Source organism: Zea mays, chromosome 9 (genome assembly GCF_902167145.1).
Source record: "Zea mays cultivar B73 chromosome 9, Zm-B73-REFERENCE-NAM-5.0, whole genome shotgun sequence".
Lineage (NCBI taxonomy): Eukaryota > Viridiplantae > Streptophyta > Magnoliopsida > Poales > Poaceae > Zea > Zea mays.
In genome coordinates this window covers 11,310,125-11,321,394 of record NC_050104.1, presented here as the reverse complement: position 1 = coordinate 11,321,394, position 11,270 = coordinate 11,310,125, and positions in this window count along the sequence as shown.

Below are 11,270 nucleotides of genomic sequence, written 5' to 3'. Positions count from 1 at the left end.
GAGTGGCGCAGGCGGCGCTGTCCTTCTGTCAGACTGGTCAGTGGAGCGGTGGAGTGACGGCGGTCACTTCGGCTCTGCCGGGGGCGCGTGTCAGGATAAAGGTGTCAGGCCACCTTTGCGTTAAATGCTCCTGCAACTTGGTCAGTCGGTGTGGCGATTTAGCCAGGGTTGCTTCTGAGCGAAGCCAAGGCCTTGGGCGAGCCGGTGATGTGTCCACCGTAAAAAGGGGGGCCTCGGGCGAGACGGAAGTCTCTCGAGGTCGGCTGCCCTTGGCCGAGGCTAGGCTCGGGTGAAGCGTGATCGAGTCACTCGTCTGGACTGATCCCTGACTTAATCGTACCCATCAGGCCTTTGCAGCTTTATGCTGATGGGGGTTACCAGCTGAGAATTAGGCGTCTTGAGGGTACCCCTAATTATGGTCCCCGACAGTAGCCCCCGAGCCTCGAAGGGAGTGTTAGCACTCGCTTGGAGGCTTTCGTCGCACTTTTTTGCAAGGGGACCAGCCTTTCTCGGTTGCATTTTGTTCCGGTGGGTGCGCGCGAGCGCACCCGCCGGGTGTAGCCCCCGAGGCCTCGGAGGAGTGGTTACACTCCTTCGAGGTCTTAATACCTTGCGTAATGCTTTGGCTGGTCTGGTCGTTCCCTCATGCGAACTGGCCGTAGCCCGGGTGCACGGTCGGGGCCCAAGCTCTCGGGCTGGTATGTTGATGCTGTCAACGGTTTGGCCGGAGCCGGTTTTTGCGAGAGCAGCCCCGAGCCTCTGCACAGGGCGAGAGGACGATCAGGGACAGACTCGACTTTTTTACATACGCCCCTACGTCGCCTTTCCGCAAGGAGGAGGGGGGAGTGCGCCATGTTACCCTCGATGGGCACCGAACATGGTGTCTCCGGTGAGCTGCAAGCGGGTAATCCGAGTGGACGTCCGTGCCCCGTTCGTTGGGGGTCGGCTAGGGGCCCAGAGGCACGCCCAAAAGTACCTGCGGGTGATTTGCCGGACCCGGTCCCCTGGCGACGGGGTCCGAGGGCTCGATGCCTCCCTCCGATGGGATTCCGTTACAAGATCGTTCCCGCTGGTCTCGGAAATGTCCTAGGGTACCTCGGGAGCGCAGCCCGAGCCTCGGTTATGTATCGAACGTACCCCTGGTCATCCCTCGCTCGGTGTCTGAGGCGACTGTGAACCCTTCGGGGGCCAGCCTTCGAACCCCTGATCAGTAATGGGCGCGGAGCCCGAGTAGCCTGAGGCGGCCATGGAACCCTTCGGGGGGCTGGCCTTCGAACCCCTGACCAGTAGTGGGTGTCGGGCCCACGCGATCTGAGGCGACTGTTGAACCCTTCGGAGGGCCAGTCTTCGAACCCCTGATCAGTAGGGGGGGCTCGGAGCCCGGTTCATTCGCGGAGAAGGATCCTTTTCGGGGTATCCCCCTTTCCCGGTCCCTGTTGCAAGAGATAGAGAAAGAGGAAAAAGGAAAAGGATTCGAAATCGAACGACGTGGCGTACCTTTTCTGACGCGGTTATTACGGCGAAGGTGAAGCGTCGCGCGCTTCTCCCGCCAGAGGCGCCGCGTGTCCCGCCGCGGAGTTAGTGCGACGGGGCGAGTGGTTGGCGGGGCGGCCGTTGCGCGTGCGCGATCCGTTCGAGGAACGGGTCACGGGTGCACCGTCTTCACGCCGTGGGAGGAGGCTCTCTTGCTGTCCCAGGATGAGACGTGAGCCTGGCTGACGACGTGTCTGCTGCGCCCGCCCGCCTGCCACCGCCATTACTGCCGGCCCACTTTCGGTCGCTTTGACCAACGCGCCAGGCTGGCGCTGCTGGGTCGCGCGCCGGGTCGCCTCGAGTCGCGGCATAGGCTCCGCAACCGAAGAGGCGCGACGGTGGCACAAGTGGCGGTGCGGTCGCTTGCATGCAGCAACTGGCGCGTCGGTTGCTTGACGCGTGGGCCTGGGCTTCCAAGCTGGCGTGTCAGAAGTCGGAGAAGCGCGTCCACCTGGCGCGGTTGCATGCCGCCTGCATGGCTGCCCGCCCCTTCCGCCCGTTGGTCTGGGCAAAAGTGGGGGGGTCACTCGTAACCGCTGGGCGGTCGTGCGCACCACGCGCGGCGGTTTGGCTTCTTCTGCCCTGAGCTGGTTTGCATGACATGCGGGACCCAGCCCCCGAGTCGCAGGGGAGGGCCTTGGAGCGCGTTGGAGAAGACTCAGCCCGTGGCGTCTGGGAGCGCACGTAGGGAGAGTTGCCTTTAAAAGAAGGGAGACTCCTTTCAGAAGGCAACCGTGTCATCTTCCTCCCTTATGCGTCGTGTCTTTCCATCTTCCAGGCCCCTGGATGGGGGGTATCCGCCGCCTTTCCGCCTCCTCGTTGGAGGAACGCAACTCCATGGGAGTGGGTACCTTTCAGCCATCGTTCGGCTTCAAGGATTTTCATCATGCAGCCCGGCTGCACCCCTCCACCGGTGGTCACCCAGGATGGCGACCTCCGGCTTGATGGTGGGGGAAAGCGAGCCGGGCTGCGGTCTCTGCCCCTCCCTCAGCCTCAAGGATTTTCATCACCAGGGCTGGGGAGGGAAGTGCGCCGTGGTTAGAACGGGCGGCAGCGAGCCGCTCATCGTTCCTCTGTTACTCCGCAGGCCTTCCCCCTCGGAGTGGGGTTGTTCGTACCTGCGGAGGGGAACCGGAGTTCCGTTTGTAATGGCATCTTGAATGCCGGTGTGTTTGTTCATTGTGGCTGTCGGGGCCTGAACATGTATGTAATTTCGGCACGGAGCCGTGTTTTTTCCTCATTTTCGAGCGCTAAGTCTCGCCTGTTGATTATCTGAACCGCTTTACCAAGCATGAGTTGCCCTGTGTCAAGGTGACGAGTGAGGTATCCGTATCCCGGAGGCGTAGGAATCCCTCGGCCCGATCGGCCTTGTTGTCTGGGGCTCCTCTAGCTTAGTTAAAGAGACCCCTCGGCCGCCCTTCGATGGGCCGAGGCCAGGGGTAGCGATATCAGTATGAACAGAGGCGGAGTTGGCTCGAGAATGGGAACCTGGTTGGCCGGAGCCTAGCCGTGTTGTCCGTCAGCGGAGACGACGCCAAAGTCGATCAGCCGAGGCCTCGGGTCGGGCTGGCGCCCTTGGAGGCCGGTTGGCCGAGGCCCCAGGGGTAACCGGCCGAGCCGCCTGCTCGGGCCGGATTCCCGGAGGAGTTCCTGGACCGCGTCGCCGTCCGAGGCCCGGTCGGACTTTGCTGAAGACGTCGTCGATGCCGAGGGTGCTACGGCTCCCTTCAGCGTGAAGACCCGAGCCTGCAGGATCAGATCGTCTTGTAGCGTGTGCCTTCTGCGGCCGCCGAGGCCAGAAAACACACCCTCGCCGTGCTCGCGAAGCTGCGTCTTTTTTCCTCTTGTTTCGAGCATCTGGACTCTGTCGGTAACAGGGATGTTTGTGTGAGCGAGAGTTGCTTCTCGCGGAAGGGACGAGTGAGGTATCCGTATCCCAGAGGCGTGGGAATCCCTCGGCTCGGTCGGCCTTGCCGCTTACGCGTACTTTCACCCGTTCATGAGGCCCTGTCCTCGACTTAGTCGAGAAAGCTTGAAGGACTGCTTCGGCAGGAGAGCTTCCGAACGTGAAGACTTGTTCGGTCCACAGAGTCGCTTTATCCGAACGCGAGTTACTTATCGCAGAAGGTGATGAGTGAGGTATCCATATCCCGGAGGCGTAGGAGTCCCTCGGCTCGGTCAGCCTTGGCTGCTTACGTGTACTCCGTCGTTTCCAGGATCCGCTTTCCGAAGTAGTCAAGAAGCACGAAAGTAATCCTGCTAAAAAGAGATCCTTTTTCGAGGAAAAATTCGACGCAGAGGGGGTCTCCCCCCTTTTAGCCCCCGAGGGAGGGTCGGGCTTTGCCGAGGCTAGGCCGACCCTTCCTTGACGACTAAACTTTGCGTAGGTGCGAGGTATATGAACAACTTGGAAACATCTTAAGGGTAGAAGCGACGTAGCTGTTTGATGTTCCAAGCGTTGCCGTAGATCTCGCCTTGATTGTTGGCCAGCTTGTACGTTCCGGGCTTTAGAACTTTGGCGATGACGAATGGCCCTTCCCAGGGGGGCGTGAGCTTGTGCCTCCCTCGGGCGTCTTGCCGCAGCCGAAGCACCAGATCGCCCATCTGGAGGTCTCGGGACCGGACCCCTCGGGCGTGGTAGCGTCGCAGGGACTGCTGGTACCGCGCCGAGTGTAGTAAGGCCCTGTCCCGAGCCTCCTCCAGCTGGTCCAGCGATTCTTCTCGGCTAGCTTGGTTGCTTTGATCGGTGTAGGCCCTCGTCCTCGGGGAGCCGTATTCCAGGTCAGTGGGCAAGATAGCTTCAGCCCCGTAGACCAGGAAAAACGGCGTGAAACCCGTGGCACGACTCGGCAAGAATTTTTTGCCGGTGAACTGGGTGCCGTTGTCGGTGATGATGGAGTTTGGGACCCCGAAGCGATGGATGATGTTGGTGAAGAACGCCACCGCCTGCTCGGACTTGATGCTGTTCAGAGGTCGGACCTCGATCCACTTGGAGAATTTGTCGATGGCGACCAGCAGGTGCGTGTAGCCCCCGGGCGCCTTCTTCAAGGGACCGACGAGGTCCAAACCCCATACAGCGAAGGGCCAGGTGATGGGTATCGTCTGCAGAGCCTGAGCGGGCAGGTGGGTCTGCTTCGCATAGAATTGGCACCCTTCGCAGGTGCGGACAATTCTAGTGGCGTCATCCACCGCCGTTGGCCAGTAGAAGCCTTGCCGGAAAGCATTCCCGACAAGGGCTCGGGGCGCTGCGTGGTGGCCGCAAGCCCCCGAGTGTATTTCTTGCAGCAGTTCCCGACCTTCGGTGATGGAGATGCATCGCTGGAGGATGCCCGAGGGGCTGCGATGGTAGAGCTCCTCTTCATCGCCCAGCAAGACGAACGACTTGGCGCGTCGCGCTACCCGCCGAGCCTCGACTTGGTCGGGGGGTAGCTCTCCTCGACGGAGATATTGCAGGTACGGGGCCTGCCAATCTCGATCAGGCGTGGCCCCGCTCTGCTCTTCCTCGACGTCTAGTGCCTCGCCCTCGGGGGCCGAGGGTACCTCGGGCTGAGCCGAGGGTACCTCGGGCTGAGCCGAGGATGCCTCGGGCCGAGCTGAGGGCGCCTCGGCTTGAGCCGAGGGTGCCTCGGGCTCGGGCGCGTCGTCGATCTTGATAGAGGGTCGATGCAGATCCCGGGAGAAGACGTCCGGGGGGACCGTCGTTCGCCCCGAGGCTATTTTAGCCAGCTCGTCTGCGGTTTCGTTGTAGCGCCGAGCGATGTGGTTGAGCTCGAGCCCGAAGAACTTGTCTTCTAGGCGCCAAACCTCGTCGCAGTAGGCCTCCATCTTCGGGTCGTGGCAGTGGGAGTTCTTCATGACTTGGTCGATGACGAGCTGCGAATCACCGCGGGCGTCGAGGCGTCTGACCCCTAGCTCGATGGCGATCCGCAACCCGTTGACCAGAGCTTCGTACTCGGCCACATTGTTGGACGCCGGGAAATGGAGGCACAGCACGTAGCGCAAGTGCTTTCCGAGGGGCGAGATGAAGAGCAGGCTCGCGCCGGCTCCTGTCTTCATCAGCGACCCGTCGAAAAACATGGTCCAGAGCTCCGGTTGGATCGGAGCCGTCGGCAACTGGGTGTCAACCCATTCGGCCACGAAGTCCGCCAACACCTGGGACTTGATGGCCTTCCGAGGGGCGAACGAGATCGTTCCGCCCATGATTTCCACCGCCCACTTTGCGATCCTGCCCGAGGCCTCCCGGCACTGGATGATCTCCCCCAGGGGGAAGGATGACACCACAGTTACCGGATGAGACTCGAAGTAGTGTCGCAGCTTCCGCCTTGTCAGGATCACAGCATACAGCAGCTTTTGAACTTGTGGGTAGCGGACCTTGGTCTCGGACAGCACTTCACTGATGAAGTAGACCGGCCTCTGAACGGGCAATGCATGCCCTTCATAGATCATGAAGCAGTCGCGGACCTCGGGGAACTCTCCTGCTTGGTGATCTTCGTTCTTGTCGTCGTCGCGGGCCCTGCCACCCTCGGCGGGTGGCCCAGCCCTGTGGAAGTGACGCCGAAGCATAACGCACTCCTCGAGGGTGTGCTTGACGGGCCCCTGATGGTAGGGGCACGGCTCCTTGAGCATCTTGTCGAAGAGGTTTGCACCTCCGGGGGGCTTCCGAGGGTTCTTGTGCTCGGCGGCGGCGACAAGGTCCGCGTCAGCGGCGTCGCGTTTCGATTGCGACTTCTTCTTGCCTTTCTTCTTGGCGCCGCGCGGAGCAGACGCCTTGGGAGCCTCTTCCGATGGGCGGCCCTGGGGCTGCTTGTCCTTTCGGAAGATAGCCTCGACCGCCTCCTGGCCAGAGGCGAACTTGGTGGCGATGTCCATCAGCTCGCTCGCCCTGGTGGGGGTCTTGCGACCCAGCTTGCTCACCAGGTCGCGGCAAGTGGTGCCGGCGAGGAACGCGCCGATGACATCCGAGTCGGTGATGTTGGGCAGCTCGGTGCGCTGCTTCGAGAATCGCCGGATGTAGTCCCGGAGCGACTCCCCCGGCTGTTGCCGGCAGCTTCGAAGGTCCCAGGAATTCCCGGGGCGCACGTATGTGCCCTGGAAATTGCCAGCGAAGGCTTGGACCAAGTCGTCCCAGTTGGAGATCTGCCCCGGAGGCAGGTGCTCCAACCAGGCGCGAGCAGTGTCGGAGAGGAACAGGGGGAGGTTACGGATGATGAGGTTGTCGTCGTCCGTCCCACCCAGTTGGCAGGCGAGGCGGTAGTCCGCGAGCCACAGTTCCGGTCTCGTTTCCCCCGAGTACTTCGTGATAGTAGTCAGGGGCCGGAACCGGGTCGGGAATGGCGCCCGTCGGATGGCCCGACTGAAGGCCTGCGGACCGGGTGGTTCGGGCGAGGGACTCCAATCCTCCCCGCTGTCGTAGCGCCCCCCACGCCTGGGGTGGTAGCCTCGGCGCACCCTTTCGTCGAGGTGGGCCCGACGGTCGCGTCGATGGTGCTCGTTGCCGAGGTGGCCCGGGGCCGCAGGCGCGGTGTTGCGCGTGCGCCCGGTGTAGACCGAGGCTTCCCGCATGAATCGGGAAGTCGCGGCATGAGGTTCCGAGGGATATCCCTGCCTTCGGGAGGCAGTGCTCTCGGCCCGTCGGGCCGCAGCGCCTTCCAGGAGATTCTTGAGCTCTCCCTGGATTCGCCGACCCTCGGTGGTTGATGGCTCCGGCATCGCGCGGAGGAGCATCGCTGCGGCTGCCAGGTTCTGACCAACCCCGCTGGATGCGGGCGGCGGCCTGACCCTGGCATCGTTGGCGACGCGGTGCTGGAGACCTTGGGGCAGGTGACGTATTTCTCCGGCCAAGGGTTGGCCCGCCCATACCTGCCCGACGTCCCGACGGATCGGCTCAAGCGCTCCTGTTCCCTCGTTGAGCCTGGCCTGCGCCTCGCGGACTTGCTCGAGTTGTGGGTCGTAACCCCCCGCCGGAGCGGGGACCACAGCTAGCTCCCGTGGGATGTCGGCGCGAGGCACCGGCCTAGGAAGATCACCGTCCTCCGGCATGCCGAGATGGTTGCCTTCGGAGGGATCCCCTAGCTCGATGTGGAAACATTCGCGGCTTGGGCCGCAGCTCTCGTTGCCAAGGCTGCGGCTTCCGTCGGAACAGTCGGAGAGGCAGTAGTCGCATGCGGTCATGAAGTCCCGCACGGCACTGGGGTTGCCAAGTCCGGAGAAATCCCAACAGATGCTGGGATCGTCATCTTCCTCGGACCCAGAGGGCCCGTAGGTCGAGACGTCCGTCAGCCGGTCCCAAGGCGACCGCATACGAAACCCCAGTGGGGTTGCACTCGCCTCAATGAGAGCGCCCGCCAAAACGAGGTCGTTTGGCGGGTTGAGGCCGAGTCGAAATGACGCAAGATGGGAGTTAGTCGGTACCTTTTGGTCGACGAGGAGCGACGTAGTCACATCGGGGACTGGTTGCACCGTCATCTCAGGTACAAGGGCGACGTCCTGCAGGCTTTCCGCGAGCGCGCCGGCGTCGTCTTCTTGCTCGGGGTCAGCGTGTCGCGGGGGGACGGCGCTTGCCTTCGTCTTGAACGCGAGGTCGACGTCCGGCGTGCCTTCCGTCGGGGCGTCGGGGGCGTCGATCCGCTCGACGGCCAACGAAGCGCGGCCTCCCGCTTGGCCTTGATGGCCCCGCCTCCTCCTCTGTTGGCGGGGGAGAGAACGGAGCGAGCTCGAATGTTGCTCTTCCACCACGCGGGGAAGATGTCGTCGATTCCGCCGCCGGCGGGCGGGTTGTTGGCCGCCATTGTCGTTGTCGCGCGGCGGTGGAAGGAGTATCATGTCGTAGCTGCCGTCGAAGGACATGAACTCAAGAGTCCCGAAACGAAGCACCGTCCCGGGCCGGAGAGGTTGCTGGAGACTGCCCATCTGGAGCTTGACGGGGAGCTGTTCGTCAGCACGCAGCAGGCCCCTACCTGGCGCGCCAACTGTCGGCGTTTCGAGACAGGGGGGTCCCTAAGCCGACGAGTGAGTGTGCTGCGTGCCCCAGCCCAGATGGGTCGAGCGCGTGGGCGAGCGCGAAGGGGGGAGAGGCGAGGTGGCCGGGTGGAAGTCCCGCGGCCTTCGTGTTCGTCCCGCGCCCAGGTCGGGTGCGCTTGCAGTAGGGGGGTTACAAGCGTCCACGCGGGTGAGGGAAGCGAGTGGCCCCAAGAGAGCGCCTGTCCCGTCCTCGGTCCCGCGCGGCCAACCTTCTCTAAGAAGGCCCTGGTCCTCCCTTTTATAGTCGTAAGGAGAGGATCCAGGTGTACAATGGGGGGTGTAGCAGAGTGCTACGTGTCTAGCGGAGAGAGAGCTAGCGCCCTAGGTACATGCCCATGTGGCAGTCGGAGAGGTCTTGGCACCTTGCTGGCGTGATGTCGTGGCTGTCGGAGGTGCGACGGAGCCTGGCGGAGGGACAGCTGTTGGAGCGGTCGAGTCCTTGCTGACGTCGCCCTGATTCCGTAAGAGAGCTGGGGGCCGCCGTCGTCACAGAGCTTGTGGAGCGCCATCATTGCCCATCCGGCGGAGCTGGCCGGATGGGACGCCGGTCTTGTTCTCCGTGACCCGAGTCGATTCGGGGTAGGACGATGATGGCGCTTCCTGTTGACGTGGCGGGTCTGTGCCCTAGGCAGGGTGACGTGGGGGCTCCTCCGAAGCCGAGGTTGAGCCTGTCTTCTGTTGCCGAGGCCGAGTCCGAGCCATGGGGTCGGGCGAGGCGGAGGTCGTTCGGCCGAGGCCAGGGCGGAGTCCGAGCCCTGGGGTCGGGCGAGGCGGAGTTTCGCCGTCTTCCGGGTCTTAGCCCGAGTCCGAGCCCTGGGGTCGGGCGGAGCGGAGTTCGCCGTCTTCCGGGTCTTAGCCCGAGTCCGAGCCCTGGGGTCGGGCGGAGCGGAGTTCGCCGTCTTCCGGGTCTTAGCCCGAGTCCGAGCCCTGGGGTCGGGCGGAGCGGAGTTCGCCGTCTTCCGGGTCTTAGCCCGAGTCCGAGCCCTGGGGTCGGGCGGAGCGGAGTTCACCGTCTTCCGGGTCTTAGCCCGAGTCCGAGCCCTGGGGTCGGGCGGAGCGGAGTTCGCCGTGGCGCCTTTGGCAAGGCCTGTCTGTCTGTCAGACTCACTCTGTCGAGTGGCACCACAGTCGGAGTGGCGCAGGCGGCGCTGTCCTTCTGTCAGACTGGTCAGTGGAGCGGTGGAGTGACGGCGGTCACTTCGGCTCTGCCGGGGGCGCGTGTCAGGATAAAGGTGTCAGGCCACCTTTGCGTTAAATGCTCCTGCAACTTGGTCAGTCGGTGTGGCGATTTAGCCAGGGTTGCTTCTGAGCGAAGCCAAGGCCTCGGGCGAGCCGGTGATGTGTCCACCGTAAAAAGGGGGGCCTCGGGCGAGACGGAAGTCTCTCGAGGTCGGCTGCCCTTGGCCGAGGCTAGGCTCGGGTGAAGCGTGATCGAGTCACTCGTCTGGACTGATCCCTGACTTAATCGTACCCATCAGGCCTTTGCAGCTTTATGCTGATGGGGGTTACCAGCTGAGAATTAGGCGTCTTGAGGGTACCCCTAATTATGGTCCCCGACATATACTGATACAAAATATGACACACTGTGTAGGTAATTATGCAATTCGGTATACTGCGTAAAAATCTGTTACCAACTGCATGCACATGAATTTATGATGGAAAGAATATGCAATGAAAGGAAATGAATTGCATACATAGAAACAAAAAATCGCATTTAATGTTTTATTTTTTTCGTAAATATAGGATCCCTCCAACAGCCATACAGCTAAACGCATTAGAACTACTTTATGATATATATTGATACAAATTATACTACACAGTGTAGGTATTTATGTAATTTGTTACACTGCGTAAAAAATCTGGCATGTTGTTCACTGGTGGACGCATCTCCGGGTGGAACGTAAAAACCTTAAGTTTTGAGCATAAAATCCCTCAATTATAAGCGTAAATACCGAGTTAATGTGAGAGGTTGATAGCTCTAGTAGGTTGTTATTACTATCCTATTTTTATGACAGATCCGAAAATATGGCAGCCGCATGCATGCGGTTTCTATTTTTATACAGATCCAAAAATTATGGCAAAAATCGTGGGAGTTTCCATTGCATGCACGCAAATTACGAACATCATAAATCAAGGAATTACCTTTCCAATGTACATGCAGTAAACTGATATACGAACTCCGTGTTTAAGCATAAAATCGTACAGTTTTTGGCGTAAATACTACATGTGGTAGGCATAAAACACAATAATCGAAAAGAAAACTGCGCCGGATCGCAAGATGTCACGCGCGATCATCGCTGCGCGCATCTCGGGCCTTCCGTGACGCCGCTCGCTCGAACATCGCGCCTCATGCGTCGCCGTCGCTACTCGCACGTCGACGGGCGTCGCTTGCTCGCCGGCCTTGGAAGTGCCGCCTCCTCGGGACCTCAGGGACGCTGCCGCTTGCCCGCACAAGGGCCCCGCTGTCACTCGCCCTCTGGATCGGGGAGCCGCCGCCACCGACCTGGGAACCGCCACCACTACTTCGGATCGAGGAACCTCCGCCACCGCACGTCGAGGTCATGGAGTTGCGGCCGCCGGCTGGGGGTCCACCGCCGCGCACGCTCTTGGGCAACCGCCGTCGTCGCACGCGGCGTCGCTAATGAATCGGGGTGGAGCGTAAAAAATTGAACCCTAGCACTCCGAGTCCTGTTTTATAGACGTCCGGATATGGTCCG